Source organism: Falco punctatus (assembly GCF_963210335.1).
Source record: "Falco punctatus genome assembly, chromosome: 6".
Taxonomy (NCBI): domain Eukaryota; kingdom Metazoa; phylum Chordata; class Aves; order Falconiformes; family Falconidae; genus Falco; species Falco punctatus.
This window is the reverse complement of record NC_137585.1, coordinates 59,966,986-59,982,900: the sequence shown is the minus strand read 5'-3', so window position 1 is coordinate 59,982,900 and position 15,915 is coordinate 59,966,986. Positions and strand designations below refer to the sequence as shown.

The 15,915-nt window shown below is 43.0% G+C and overlaps 1 protein-coding gene across 3 annotated transcripts in view; it reads left to right on the top strand.

The window, feature by feature from the left end:
• The first annotated feature begins 6,930 nt into the window (after nucleotides 1-6,930).
• Nucleotides 6,931-15,915, top strand: part of OSBPL8 (oxysterol binding protein like 8) — a 93,486-nt gene continuing 84,501 nt past the window's right edge. The window contains exon 1 of one of the 3 annotated variants that reach the window (XM_080392523.1): nucleotides 6,931-7,080. The gene's annotated coding sequence lies outside the window, so the exon portion shown is untranslated. The remainder of the gene's footprint in view (nucleotides 7,081-15,915) is intronic. The other 2 variants (XM_080392525.1, XM_080392530.1) reach the window with 2 other exon arrangements.

The window sequence follows — 15,915 nt, the reverse complement described above, 5'->3', positions numbered from 1 at the left end:
TATCAAGATCAGCCTGTCGAGGTCCAGATGTGAGATACTGGCCTTTAACATATTAAGAGGGTAAAAAAGACATGGCAAAGAATGAAAAATAACATTGCATAACATGGAAAGGACTTAAAAACACATGGGGTGAGTTGTTTTTACATAGTTTTCTATACATCAGGCTTTCTTATGACAGAAATAAAATGTCAGATACCACAGCAGCTGTGTGGTACAAGAGCTAAAATAGAGAAAATTGCCTGAGTTGCCTTTCTCTGATTAGAAAATTTTTAATAAGCTTCTGACAGGCTGGAGAACACATAATCACAACACACATTTGCAGAGGTGGATGCAGTCTTGATTCAATTGCCCTACTGCTAAATAAAAAACTTAACAAGACTCTGAGAGATGCCTGTGCTTTGCACTGAATTAATGAGTGCTTGTCTGTGAGAGGAAAATGAAATGTGACAGTAAACTTTTTCTGACAAAATCCCCCAAGCATTGACTATATAACCACCTTGAACAGTGAATATGTAAGTTTTGTTTTCAGTAATTATGTGCTAGAGACCAAGCATTTACAAGCTAAGTGAACTTAGTTATTTACTGAGAAAATGAAGGAACTGAGACATGGTCAACCCTGCTTAAGGTTAAGATGAGGCCTGGAAATAGAATATGCTTTGAGGATTATGCACTAAGGACATACAACATAAAGATATAAAACCTACATACATTAAGGGTATGAATCAAGCTAACAATCAAGGGTCAGTCAGGGGGGAGGCTTACAGCCAGACATAGCCTTTAATTCACAATCTGCTAAGGATCAAATGCAGTTGCTCCTTCAACTAAAGCATTGATCTCAACAGCTAGTCACAAGGGGACCATATTCATAGCTGTCATGGTCTAGCTGAATGGGCTTGCTTAGCCAGCAATGGATAATAAGTCTGAGAAAAGGGAGGGCCTGGATACAATCTCGGTTAAAAGCACTTGATTTTGTCCAAGTTTGGGCCATAGAATGGTATTGCATCCAATATAGTAGATAGCTGTTGAAAAAATAAGGGGGAGAGAATCATTCCAGGGAATAAAAAGAACCACAAAAGGCATCTGAGGAGAGAGTCTTGATAAAAAGCCTATTATGGAGGGACCAGCAGATATTACCCACTGACTTGACAAGAGACCAGAAAGAAGCCTCACAGCTACAGAGGTCCCTTTGTCCCCCACAAGTAGGTTATCTCCTTTTGGAAGACAGGCTTATGACTTTGAGTATGTTTTCTTCCATTCTGTACAAGAGTCCACACTGAGGAGGAAAACACATGTTAGCAAAAAGCTCTGGAAAGGAAGGTTCAACCTGGAGTCGGCATGTGGTGAAGGAATTGTGCCAATGGATTAGCCCCAGCCAGCATCTCAACCCTGTGCAGCTGTTCGCTCACTCCCCCGCAATGGCACGGGGAGAAAATCAGAAGGGTAAAAGTGGGAAAACTCATGGGTTGAGATAAAGACAGTTTAATATGGAAAACAAAAGCCACACATACACACAAAGCAAAATAAGGCATTGGCAGGCAGGTGTTCAGCCATCTCCAGGAAAGAGGGCTCCATCATGTGTAACAGTTACTTGGGAAGACAGATTCCATAACTCTGAACATCCTCCCTTTCGCCTTCTTCCCTGAGCTTTTATTGCTGAGCATGGTGCCATATGGTGCGGGATATCCACACGCTCTCCCGGTCAAAATCAGTACACAATGGTACTCCAGTAGTCTCACAGATCTCTGTAAAAGCTGCTGCCTTACACTCTCGACAAACCATGCAAATATGGAGTAAATGCTAGACCACTTACACTCCTTCCACTCTTACACCCCACCACTCAAAGTTAGGGTGTAGCAGGTAAGTGAGGGGCTTAATGGCAAGCTTTGAAAGAACAAATGTTGGGATCAGATGGGAGTCCCTGATTGCAGTATACATCTGAAAACAAAACACATGGATGGCAGCAGTTAGACAGGTGGGATAGCACGTGCAGAAGACTACCACCACATAGTCCCTCAGCTGTGATCCTGGCCATCAGCTTTGTAGCCATAGCTCATCATCTTTATGATGGAGTCGTGCTTCTGCAGTAATGTTCTGTGAAGATATCCAGTTGTGATGGCCCAGTCACTGTGATGTACCTCTAGGTCCTGGACAAGGAAAAGACTGGCATCACAAAGTCTTGATGTAAAAATACCCTTGGAAGTAGTGGAGATGACTTTGACCAAACTCTCCACAGGCATATGCAGCACCTGAAAGAATCCCATCCTCTCAGCATCAGCTAACAAGCTGAGAAGAACTTACTGGATTGATCTCAACCTTACAGTAGTCACGTTCAGCAACTCACTTTGGTTTTCTGTGATACCATTACAAGAACTAGAAGTTTCTCCCTCTGCAGTGAGTATGGTTTTACTTTTTTAGATGGGAGGTGTGTGTGATATTAATCATTTAACTATTTTTAGGCAGAGGAAGATTCATCTACATTTCCACCTAGGAAAAACTGCCAATTATGTGATGGTGCAGAACAAGCCCTATACTCTTCATCTGCAAAGTTCAGATCTAGATTCATTAACAACTGTGTAGTCTTGGTCTGAACAGGTTTTGGTCAATATTGCTGTCAACCAGATATAACTGTATTCTAAGAAGTGTACTGGGGCCTTTCACCTTCTCCCCTCTTTGCTCTCCTCTTCCCCTTCAAGACCCTGGACAGTCTGAACTTCCCAAAACAAAAATAAATGTTTCACACCTAGGAAAGAGCTAGTCTGATGCTGCCACTTAAGCCTGATGCATCTGATATTGGTAGAGCGCCTTATAATGAAGAGGTATGACGTTCATTATTGTCAAGGGTTATTTCAAACCCAGGAGAGAACTGACATTCTATGTAACCTGAATGTTTTACATCCTTTACGTACATTAACCCTTTAGTGCAAGAGTGGATACATTTTTGTTTTCTGTTACCTCACAATACCAAATACTAATACAAAAGACTTCTGAAAAAGCTGACTGCAAAGGTATGCAAGCTAAGTGTCAGGTGCAACGGGTGCCTTAGGTCTCTCTGCTGCCAAGGATTATTGGATTAAAATCCTACTGATACAGCTAATTATAATCTTATCAAGCTTAGTTCACTGTACATGAGAAATGTGAGGTTCTCTATGTGAAAGTTGGAGGCTAAAAAGAGACACACAGGGAGAAGGAGCTTTTCTAAGAGAGCAGAGGAGCTGATACAGCAGATATTTAAAGAGAACTTGTAAGACAAAAGCATACTGAAAACTGCAAAATTGACAAACCAGATCAGGGCTAAGAATACGTGAATACTGGGATGCAAAAGAATAACAATATGCTGGTACTTGAAAAATGCCTGAGTTGAATTAAAAATCCTGTAACATCATGGCCTAAATAACTAAATATAATGCAGAAGAGCAGGACTGACATATTGCATAGAGACAAGCTTGGATCTAAAGGCAGGAGAAACATATGTAATGGCACTCTGGAGTGCCAATGCCTCTGACAGAATGAGTAGTTCTAGCATCTTACAAAATAAAAGTGTCACCTAATGGTGGAAAAATAAGTTTGAAAATTTTTTTATGTTAGTCCCATGAATGACTGGAGTAAATTATGGATTACTGTGGACAAAAGTCATTTCATAAGGATAGCATTAGTAACATTAGTGAGCAAACTGAAGACAATGAGAATTACTGTAATGTAAATTAGAAATACTTCAGATACCTGCAACACAGCTTTTAGGACCAAAGTTGAAAATCAGAAGGTCAAACCATTATTATGGTTTTATTTCATATATTACATATATTTTATGTCAGTAGTTCTAAGCTTCAGAACATTTATTCTAAGATAGCCATGCATTATCAAACTCCGTGACAAAAAGGCTACTACTAAACAGTCTTTATCATGAACAATGTACTGACAACAAAATAATAATACATTTTAATTAGAATTTTAATTTTATTAATGTCACAATGCAGATAATTTCTCCAAAACAGAACAAAGCAACCGTGACAAGTGTTCAGTGGCTGCAGAGCTGCCTGCTCCATAAGCAGCAGAGGGCAACGGAGCACCTCTGAAACTGGTTTTCTTTCCATGAAAGAGGCTAAAACCATTTAAAATGCACATTCAGCTAAAAAGTCTTCTGCTGCTCTGCCCAACCCCAGCTGATTTTAATTATAACCAAGCTTTGTTAATTATAACTAAGCCCAATTTTGACTTTTATTTTAAAAAACTTTTTCTTGAAGCTGAGAACAAAAGCCTCAGATCTCTTTGAGAGATGAGGGAAGCTGAAATTTCCAGGAAGAGCAAGGAAAGGTGAGCTTCCCTGAAAACATAAAACCGCTGTATTTTTCATATTAGTGTTCTTAACACAATATTTCTAGTTTATTTCTGGGTGTTGGTTGTTTTTTTTTTTCTAGTTTTCAGAGCTGTTTGCACCTACAGATATAGCATGTAGTATGTGTTACCACTAGATAATAAGATAACACCTAGCAGGATTACAATGAATAATCCCCTAGTGACTCTGCAAGTATATTATCTGAGAATAATGCAGATTTTCTTATCTTCTTTTCTGAACAGAGCTTGCTTGTATTCCCATAGCATTTACCAGCTCTAACCATAGCCCACAAAGATATGCTCAACCACAAACCAAAACACTCTATTTGTCATTCCCCTTCAGCTCTAAAGTACTTTATCCTGTTTTCTGAACAGGCAGTAGACAACACGTGGACTTGGGAAGGAACTGTGATAAGCTCCCACACCCCTGGTGGACATCATTCTTGCCTGTGGCTGAGCCTCACATCTAGCATGCAGCATATAGCTCTTCTGTTTACCATATCACCCTTCCTTTTGCAAAAGCTGAGTCAGGAATGAGCAGCCATAGGTAACTGAGGTGAAAGGCATTATTGCAAATTTTATCCTGTAAGGAAAAAAGGGATTAGATGAACTCTTTGTGAGTCCTGAGTACAGTAATAAGCCTTAATAGCTCTAAATAGCCCCACCTTCAGCTTCTACTCACACCCATGGGCCCAGGAAGTCTATTTAAACTCAGCCCTGGGCCTTCAGTCCTTACTGGAGCTATGCAAGAAGAGTACTGCTTATCTAGTTCAGTTGTTATCACAGACAGGAACACAAAACCTGCACAAAACCGGGAAAGCACTCTTAGGAATGAGTAACAGGAGTTTACTGATGACCTCCAGGAGAAGCAAAAAGCACCGTATGGAGTCACCTGGCATACTCACAAAGTGAAGCAATTCCAAGCTGCGGCTGCCTGGTGTCATGTACTTTGTGCATCTGAAACTGCACCTCGTTTGTGGGTGTTTAGCATGATTTGAAGAACTCTGTGTTTTTTTATGGAGCTCTCAAAGTGTGGAATATGGTGCCCTTAAAAACAGCTTTAAAAGAATTGCTCTGTCATGGGGCAAGACATGAATGAGTCATGAATTGCACATGTGAGCAGGACTGCTTCCCAAAGGTAGGCTCTGTCCCTTTGCTAGACCACAACCAGCTTTGTGAATTAAAGCTCTACAATAAGAAAGTCCATGTGTGTAACTCTTGTCGGAGTAAATGGTCTCATTCCAGGGCCCTCCTTTGGGGAGAAGTATTGTTTAATTATAGAAAGCTTTGTACAAAGAAACTTAATCTTGAAGAGAATATCTCAAGTTGGAAGAGACTGATAAGGAACATGAAGTCCAATGATGAAAACAGTACCGTTCTCTGTATTGTACAACATTTTATACCTCATTGCTGAGAAGAAAAAGCAATCTTCTGCAGTCAGGAGTATATGCATATCTTTCTACAGAAGTATTAAAAAGAAAAAAGTACTGAGGAAAGAATACTCAGCCTTTCAATTAACTTAGATTTTCCAGGGAACAGAATGAAAAGAGAAAAGATTGTGAATGGAACATTAGCCCAAGATAATGGACTGCAGGCGACACTGCTACATAATTGAGGTACAGCAGATAATTCTATGAAAAATAGATTGAGCTAGAAGGCTTATTTCTAGAGTTGGAAACATGAATCCTTTGATGTTTCTGCGTCATTATTCAGCAGGTTAGCGCTGAAGGCACCAGACATTTTCTGACAGTAATTTCCCTTGAAATAACTGGAAAGAAGACGCTCGGTGTTTCACAAGTTATGTCAAAAGGCAGGTGATGAAAACCTGAGGTACGCATTGATTTTAAGTATGGCAACATGTGTGAGCTGCTCACGGTTGTTTCGTTTTAGCAAGGGCATGTTTAGAACTGCTGGGAGAGGACACATTCCGATATGGAAAAAAAATTAAAATCCAATCCTGTTAGTATGTTGATGGGCAACCGTGTGTCTTGCTGATTTATAGGTATTGTTCAGAGCCTATTTAATTTCCACTGTTACTACTTTTTGCCACAGTTATTACTTAAAACCACACATGATGATTAATGCAATGCTGCAGTGCTATTTATGGCTGTACTTTTCCTAGCGCCCTGCGCAGCTCACGGCTGCTACTGGAAGGCACAGTGCCGTGCGGCATCGCACCGTGAGCTGCCGCAGCTCCCTCACAGCTAGCCCCCCCCCCCCTCCGAGCGTCCCCCAAAACGTTTTGGCTTTGCCCGTCACATTATATTGTCCCTCCCGTTCCCTGAGGAACGGCCTCAGGGCCCTCGTTCCCCCTCAGCCGCTCACGGACCCAACCCAGAGCCGTGAGGCTTCCGGCCGCCTCCGCCTTCCCCCGTTACCCCCCGTGAGCCCGGCACACGGCCCTGGGGCCATCCCCCTCCCGCGGCCCCGGGCCGAGCTAACGGCCGCCCTCCGCGCGGGGCGCGCACGCGCTCGCGGTCGCCGCCTGACGGGGCGGGGCGGGGCGGGGCGGGGCGGATGAGCGGATCAAGCGGCGACCGGGCGCCGCGCGGGGAGATCGGGGTGCGCGCGCGCGCGCGAAGGAGCGGTCGGTGCCGCGCGCGGCAGGCGGAGCCCGCGGCGGGGAGGGGAGGGGAGGGGAGGGGTCCCGGCTACCGCCCCCCCCCCCCGCCCGCCCCGGCCCCGTCCGTCCCGTCCCGTCCCGCCCCTCCGCGCCGCGCCTCCCGCCGGACCTGGCTGCGGGGAGAGGTGAGAGCGCGGCGGGAGCTGCCCCCCTGCCGGCGGGGGGGCGGGGGTCCTCCGCCCCGTCGGGCCCTGAGCCGGACCCTGCGCCCCAGCCGCAGCGGCGGGTCCGGGGCGCGGGGCAACGCCGCAGCCGCCGCGGCTGGGGACGGGGAGGGGGGGCGGTCGTGGTGCCACTCGAGTCCCCCGCCGTGGCAGGAGGAGGTGGCGTGGCGTCACGGAGCGTCGCCGTGTGCCGCCTCCCCGCGGGCAGCTGGGCGGGGGGAGCCTGGGAGCCCCGGGGTCCCCGCTACCGGCGTGGCCGTGAGCCCTGGCGGGGGGCGGTGGCTGCGGCACGGCGGGGCGGCTCCGCGCTGGCGCGCCCGGGGAGCTGCGGTGCCGCCCTGCGCGCCGGGGCCGGGGCGGTCGGCGTTCAGCGGTGCCGCGCAGCTGGGCGCGGTGTGAGAGCCTAAGGCGGCCCCGCGAAGCCGTGCCTCCCGGCGGAGGGCTTCCCAGTCCCCTCGTGGTCGACGTGCTTTGGTCGGTCGCCTGCCTTAAACCTTGGGCCCGCGACTTGAAAACCGTCGGGTTGAGTACCGAATGCGGCGAAAATTTAGCTCCTTTGATTGCCGGTAACCTCCTTCCCCTCTCCGTGGGGAGGCATCTTCTGATTCAGCGATGCCCTGGGGGAGCAAATCCTAAATCCCTGTTATTGTCACTAGCCCCTTGTTGCTGCCAGCCGCTCCTCCGTGTCTTCATTAGCGGGCCTTATAATTGGCTCGCTTCCCAAAGAGCGCGTTCCCGTGTTGTCTGAAGGCGTTTGGCTTAGCCTACTCGGCGGCATTTCAGATGAGCTTCTTGAAATAATAGCCTTCCTAAGTTGTGCGTTACAGAAATGCTGTGCAGAATGCCACTCCTGACAGGAGGAAGGCCATCGGTTCCTGCGTGCCACGAAGGTGTTTCTAACATGCGATATGGCTGGTTGCGATCTACTGGCCAAACAAAACAGAGTTCTTGGGACTGAGGATAGGAAACCTTTCAAAACTGCTCATTTTCAGCTGAAGTTTTCTTAGCTGCAATCATTTCAACTAATCACAGGAAATACAGATCTACTTGATCCATTAAGTGACAACACAGTTGAGGCCCTGCTGATGCTTGTTTAGTATCAACCTGAGTGTTGAAGTTTTGAGAAGACAGCAGCTGATTCCGGGTTGTTAGTCCACAGCAGATGCCGTGGGCAGTAGAAGTGTGTGTGGGGTGTTGCTTCCCGCTTGTCTTTGTCAGGTCTGTCGTCCAGCTACTGAGAGTTTAGAGTTGGTACCATCCTGGTCTTAAATGAAGAGGAGAAAAAGGAGAATAATTTGATTTCACTTGCTGGCTATCAAGTAGCTGTGGAAGGGGCTGGTGGAATTCTCAGTGTGCTGTTTCATTCCAGAGTTCCCTGCAAGATTCTGAGGATGTTTGTTGTTTTAGACATGTACTAGTTTTTCATCAGAACTCCTCAGCTTTAAAGTTACTTGTTTTGCAAATAAATGACTTTCTACAACTCAGCTGTAGAACCTTGCTTTCTAGACGCTGATTTAATGCGGTCTGCTTCGAAATTGAAACTAGTTGAGATGTGTGATTGTAGTTATTTGTGGGCTCTTCGGCTTCTTTTTTCTATTGTTGTGGAGTTCTGGAGGTGTAAGTAAACTGAATTTGTCAAGACTGATAGAACTTAGACCTGGTGATGAATAGATCTTTTCCTACTTTAAGCATGGGTCAGGGAGAGAGCTCTTTTTAACCATGCTGCTCTGCCAAATTAGTTAAAACCTGACTTCTCAGTAAAGGGCTATCCAGCTCGTATTCCTGCCAGAAGTGTGAATTTCTGGGGTGCTCCAAACTGTTTTATAAGTGCTTGTTAAAGTTTCTTAACTTTTACATCAGGAGGAATCTGCAAGAAAAAACACGTTGGACTTGTACAAGTTTTACAGGGAACTGAGTTGGGACAAAGTCAGACTGATGTGCTCCCGTTTTTTCATTAGTGCTTGCTGTATTATCTCTGTTTTACTCCAAAGGGAAACAAAATGCTGAAATTAATAGAAAGCAATTTTTGGGGAAAAGAAGTTCATTGAAGATTGTTCTTTTTTTTAGATTGCTTTTTTAAAATTCTGTTGAAGTGATCAAGAAGGGTCTCAGGTGATGCACTGCATCTTTTTTTGACTTTTTTTTGACTGCTCTTACGCTTTCAAAGAAATGTTTGTGCAGTGACCTAGTATAAGAAACTGTGCATGTGTTGTATTCTGTGAAGTTGTGTGCCAGCCCCCTCTCCATCCAATAAATCTTTGCATAGAGCACTCATCCAAGTTTTAATAAACTGTGTCAAAGCTTTCATCTCTTCACTGACTACTGTTTTACTACCTGTCCCCTTGCTGCATTTCCCACAACTTCTTTTCGTGAAGCATGCAGGGGAGTTTTCTAAGGGTTTTTTCTCCCATCTCCCTCCCCATGCTGTGCAAATTCTGTCACTTTAGGCTCTCTGTCAAACAATTTATCTGCTAGTCTCTTAGGCTTCTGTTTCAGAACAGGAAATTAAGTTTTTGCAGAAATTACATGGCATCATATAGTTAAAACTTCCCAATGGTGTACGCAGTGGGTTTTTGGTTGTTTCTTTCTTTCTTTGTAATAAAACTACATCAAGCTCTGAGCTACTCAAGAACAGAACTGGGTTGCAGAAGAAAAACTTTTAATGTTCAATGAACTAGAGAATTGTGAAGGAAGACAAGAAAGGCCTTCAGTGAAGAAATATTGACAGCTGTTTTCTGGGAAACGGGATAATGTTACTATCCTAAAAGTGTGGGGTTTTCTTCAGTACATGTAATGTGATAGAAGCAGTACAAATTCACAAGTTGGTGATCCTATTTGCCAAACTGTAATGTGGAAATCTAGGTCAGGTGAATTGTGGTTCGTAATACAGTATGCTGTTAATGAAGATCTTGCTTATGTGGCAGATGTACTGTTGGGGAGGAGGGGAGCAGTAGCTGAAAGCTTTTTGTGGTGGGTGTTTATACAGTCCCTGTTTTTACAGGAAATGAAACAGCATAGTTCCTCACCTAGGCTGTGTCAGTGCATTGGTAAGGAAGTAAAAAATACTGCTTCTAAATGTCAGACAATTCTTTACCAGTGAACTGTCCTTTTTTTTTTTTTTTTTTTTTTTAAAAAAAAAACCTCCCATTCTGATGGGGTCATCAAGATGTTGAATCAAGAAAGCTTTTCCTATTTTGTTAGCCTTTACAATTAACTTTTGTTATAAGGAGTAGCTGATGCTTCTGATACAGTTCAGAAATCCATCTCTTGAGATACAGGAGGCGATGGGCGCAGTCTTGGTGTTTTTGTTTTTTTTGGGTTTGTTTTTTTTTTTTTTTTAGAGGAAACAGAAACCCCTCTACAACAACAAAAAAAGTTTTTTTTCTCAAACACTGTGATTCATTTTAGAGGACTGTTTCTGCATTTTGCTTGAGTAATTTCTCTTGCTGTTGTCTTGTGTTCTGGGTAAAATTGATAACCTGTGTTTAATTTTAGCCTGTCAATAGTTTCCCTCCTTCGCTCTGCTGCCTACAGCTCTTCCACAGAGAGTTTACAGCTGGAGCGATGTAAAGGGCTTTGTAAGTCTCTGGCTTCTGTTGAAAACGTCTGAGCATATATTGAGATTAGTGTGACTTGCACAAGTTTTCTAGGTGTTGGAAGGTCTAATTGTAACCAGGAAGCAGGGGCCGGAAAAAGTTGCTTTGAAAAAATTAGCACTTATGATACTGGGAATTAGTAGAGAAGATATATTGTTGCTGCTTTGTGGACTTTGACCCTGGACTTGAAGATTCTGTGTAGCTTTGGGGACGTTTTTATCAATTAACTCCTGATCAAGGAAATGGTTTCTCTGCCTAAGAAACTCCCATCAGTTTAGACACAGTAGAAGCAGCTCTTGTGTAGCTTTATCTTAAAGGCAGCACTTGGCCAGCTTGTGGGAACAGCAAGTAGCATGCTTTTCTGGTAATTTGTCTCAATTAATTATTTTTTGTGATTACATACCGTGGTAGAGTGACTTGTAGGAACTTGATGTTTTGAGACTGATATTGACTTTTAAAAGGGAGGAGTTACATGAGTGTTGACTGAGCAAGTGATGTTTAGGAAACAGTGCTCATAATAGGGCACTGATTAGCAGCAGATAAGTTACTCAGAAGTGTGTTATTCAGAGTAGCTGGTTTGGGATTGTACACAGTTGAAATCTGGTGTAGTATTTCGCTATGTTTGTTATAAAACAATGTTTTATTCCATCTGTATTCTACAACAAGAAAATCTGTTGCAGATGTAATGTATATAGTAGCATAAGAAGCCTCTTGAGAGCAGCTAAAACTGTTTGACAGATGTTAAGAGGCATTTGGGAAGTGCGATTTTCATTTTGAGGAAGTAGCCTGGACTTCTGGCGTTAGGAGGGGAATAAATAAACCTAATTTTCTTCACACTCTTAATTATGGATGTGAGGTTTTATCTCAGCTTGTTCCCTCAGCACAGGATGCAGCACTGATCCTTTATCCACTAAAAATATTACATCTGTCTCTTTGGAAGTTCCTAAGGTTCTAGTGACTTTGACGCATTACAGGAGTGTGTGTATCTGATCTTTCTCTTTTTTTCATTCAGCTGTTCATTCATTCATTTGAAAGTGTTCTCACTGCATCTAAGCTTGGGCTAGTTCGTATGCTATCTGTATGTTCATGTTTTCCAGTGCAATAATTCTGTCACTTTCTGTTTGTGTTGTAGTACTGCAGAAGCTGTTAATATGACTGTTCAACTGAGATAAGGCAAAACAGCTTGTTTCTTGCAGAATTATGTTTTGCTTGCCTGTAAACAGAAGCCACAGTATTCTAAACATTTATTTAAAAGACCAGCAGGTTGCTTTTTAAAAGGCTTGGATTTGGAAGTGCAGCTATATCATTTAAACATGTCAAAAATATTTTTATTGAATTTAGTGTTCTTGCACAACTTGGGGAGGCATGCATGTTGTAGGTGACTTTATTGATTGACAGTTTTAGCTATTTAAGAAATTATGCATCAGAAGAAAATAGGTTGGTTTTAATATTCTTGTGATTAAAGCTGATAGTAAGCAGATGGTGTATTAAACTGAGTTGGGTACTTGCCTGTGGCTTGGCTGTTACTTATCTAAGGAATGTTTTATTTATCTGAGGAATAGCTTTTGATAAATTGAAGGATACTTTTTACCTCTCCTTTCCCCTCCAAACTAGCGAATAACACCTGTAAATTATTTACTTGACTCTTCAAATAGCAGAAGCATCATTTCAAACGTGTCTTTGTCTCGCGTACGGTACAGAGGGCCTCACCTCAGTGGTTGGCATGTTTTTCTTCAAAAGGCTGTTCTTCAGATGTTGTATCTCTTATAGATGATTTGGAGAGTTAAGGCAAACAGCTTATTACTTATAACCAGGTGATGCTATCTGGAGCGTTACATTGTTGATACGATATTTGTATGGCAAATTATAGGTTGAGTTGGTGTCTAGTTCATGAATTACAAAAAGATTCCTGGCTGTATTCTAAAGGAGAAATGTGACATTTTAAGATTCTTGGAACGCTTAACTGCCAGATACACAGCAAGTTCCTTTGCTTGAAATTTTATGTGGATTTTTTTTCCCTAATTACTGTTAAGACATGTAGTAAAAAGAATACTTTTACATTACAGAAGTGAGTACTATTTTTGGGTAACGCATGGGCAATGTTTGCTTAAATATTGCATTGAGTGATCTCATTTTTAGTTAATATATTCAGATTTTATAGTCTTGCAGTCTTAGCAAGTTTAGGAAAAGTACAATGCTGTAAATCTATGATTAGATACTCCTCAAGCGGCACTGAATTAAGAAACGTTTACTTGAAAGCTTAGCTTCCCTTGTCTAGTTGTAGCACAGTGAAAGAGATCACTTGATATAAGGATATGTGATGGTGGATATAAGTGCTTTTCAGTACTAAATAGCATAATTTTTTTCTTTATTCTTGCATGTTTAATTCTGATGTCAATATTTGCTTAGGGGACACTGTTTTTTCTTTGAAGCAGGCCATAGCATGAGAGGCCCTCTGTGGTCTCTTTCTGCAGGTGACGTGAATACATGGATGCCTGGAGTTAGGGAAAAATATTGCTTCTAGTCACACAAAGCTTTTGAAATAAATCCTGATGAGTTTGTCACGCCCTGCACAAGCTGTTCTTTCCAGACTGATCTCAGAGGTGGCAGCCCGAGAGATCTGCTGTGGTGTTCTCCTCGGTGTGCGGGGATGTGTGGTGGGAAGGAGTGAGGTAGGGGTCTTATTCCATGTGTGATAGGATGATGGTGCTGCCAAGAGAAGGAGGCAGTTTGTTTGCAGTGGAGGTTTTAGTGCAACTCATGAACCTTTATGCTGCATAAAGCAAATACTGTTCTTAAACACAGAAGGGATAGCTGGGATATTGTTAGGTATTAAATCAGTGAGTCTGCATAAACTGCAGTTCGTTGTTCTGCAACTGTGGGAGTCAAATCCTGCAGTGCCATACTGTACCAGGAGAGCGGGTTTACCATTGTTACTGGAGAATTGGTCTAAGAGAAGGACTACAGCCTGAAAACAAATATTTAACATCTAGAAGATCACTAGTCCCCTTCCTTTGTGTGTGACTTTACCTTTGTCCGATAAGAGCTCCATTGTAAGACTTCTGATGTAAGCAGTTTCTTGTGCATAACTGAGAGCTCTTGTGATATTTTAGTATTTTTTTCCAGTGCAAAGCAATCACAAGAACAAGTTTTATTTGTGCCTCTGAACTGAAGTGAGCCAGTTTAGACATCCATTCAGAGTAGTGCCATCGACTGCATAATGCTTGGGAAATCATTGAATTGTTTAGGTTGGAAAAGACCTTTAAGATCATCAAGTCCAACCATTAACGTAAGCATTGCCAAGTCCACCGCAAAGCCACGTCCTTAAGTGCCACATCTTTGAAATCCCTTCAGGGGTGGTTACTCGAGCACTTCCCTGGGCAGCCTGTTCCAGTGCTTTGCAATGAATGTATTGCAACTTAATGCATATAGTGCAGTCTGTGTGACTTGGGCCTGACCCCTGAGTGTGAACCGTTTCACTCTTTATTCTTCCTCATCCCCAACCTCATATGTGTAGCACGAAAATGAGACCACTTATTTGCTTGATGGATTATTTTATTTGTTCTTTCTTAAGCAGTTTACCATTGGTTCATCTCCCAACTTGTAGGCAGGCACAGATAATCTTTGTGCTCCTTGTACGGGAAGATGGCAGCCGTGCCAGCTCCTTGCCTGTACTGCCACCTGCTCCCTGGCTGCTGAACTTGGAGCTGCATTTGTCGGCGTGCTTGACCAAATGCTGGCTCCGTGGCGTTACAACTGGGAGCTAAACTAAATGTCATTTCTAGGAGTGGTGCTGGGTGGAGGTGAGGTGGATGCCTGGGGAGGCTTTGTTTTAGCTTTTGGTCACTTCTAGGTGAAGAGAGGCTGTGAAGTCAACCAAGCACTTTAGAAAGTGGATCTCTTTTCACCCTGAGTAGGCAGATCTATAATTTCATTTTTTTGGAAGAAGTCACGTGCGCTAGTATGACTAATGCCAGTGTTACCCTGTTTTTCCACAAGTCTTGGAAGCTGCTGCAGCGAGGGACTATCAGAAAGTCAAGATTACCGGCTGGTTTTTTTTAGGTATTTTTTTTTTTCAAAGAAGACTCTGTAACCTTAAAAAAAGATACATACTTGAAATACTTGAAACACACTGATTTTATTAATGCATCGTCCATGTATAAATGTGGAATACAGTATCCAAAGACATCAAGTTGGTAACTAAGGGAAGCGTTAACTTTTTCTAACATACTAGTCCTAGGAATATAGCAGTGGTCCTGAGTTGAAATACTAACGTGATGAAAATGGCAAGAGTTGAGAAAAAGTGGCACAGCTATAGCTCCTTTTAGAAAACAATCTTTGAGTAATTACTAATATGTTTAATCCAAGTCTAGAGGAAACAAATTTGTGTAGAAGCTGAAGCCAAGTTGAAAGTAAAAGAAATCTCAAAAATTATTTGTTGAAGACCTCAAATAATGGCTAGTGTGATTGGGAGGAAAACAGCAGAGGAGAAGTTGTTTGGGCTTGGGTCAGAAACAAGCATCAGCTTGGTTTGAATTTGAATAGCTTGGTCTCTTTCCAGCTGACATTGGCACGTGGAGATACCGTGTACCAGCTAAAATTTGTTAACGGTCCTTACAGTGTAAAACTGAGGTAAATGCAGTGAAGATTTGGCTTTGACTACTCTCTGTGCGTTTGTTACATGCACTATACAGCCAACACACGTTTATTCTGAGTATAGTGTACTGGATTCTGTCTCATATTGGATAACATGTTAAATTTTGCTAGTACGAGCTGTACAGTTGAGTAACAGTTATGCTGCAACAGAAGTAAATGCAGAAATGCTCTCTTCCCTTAACGCTCATCCTTCTTAATGCTTTCTTCCCCCTTTGGGAGGGGAAGAGATAGGTCTCTGCATCAGAAGCTGTCATTTAGGTCTTGTATTGGGGAGCCAAGATCCAAGGTCTACAAGAAGAAATTTCAGGATCAATAATAGTATTTAGACTTGAATGATTTCCAACTCTCCAGACTCCTGACCATTATTAATTCCCTAAATAAGATACATGCTCTTCTGCTACGGGGAGAGCTTACAGTGCTCTCTGCTTTTTTGTGGTATTACCCCCCCCCCCCCCCCCCCCCCGTACTCTTTTCGAGTTCAGGCAATATCATGAAAGTGGTGGTGGTGTGGAGGAGGGGGCAGAAGGACGATTGAGAAAGGCTG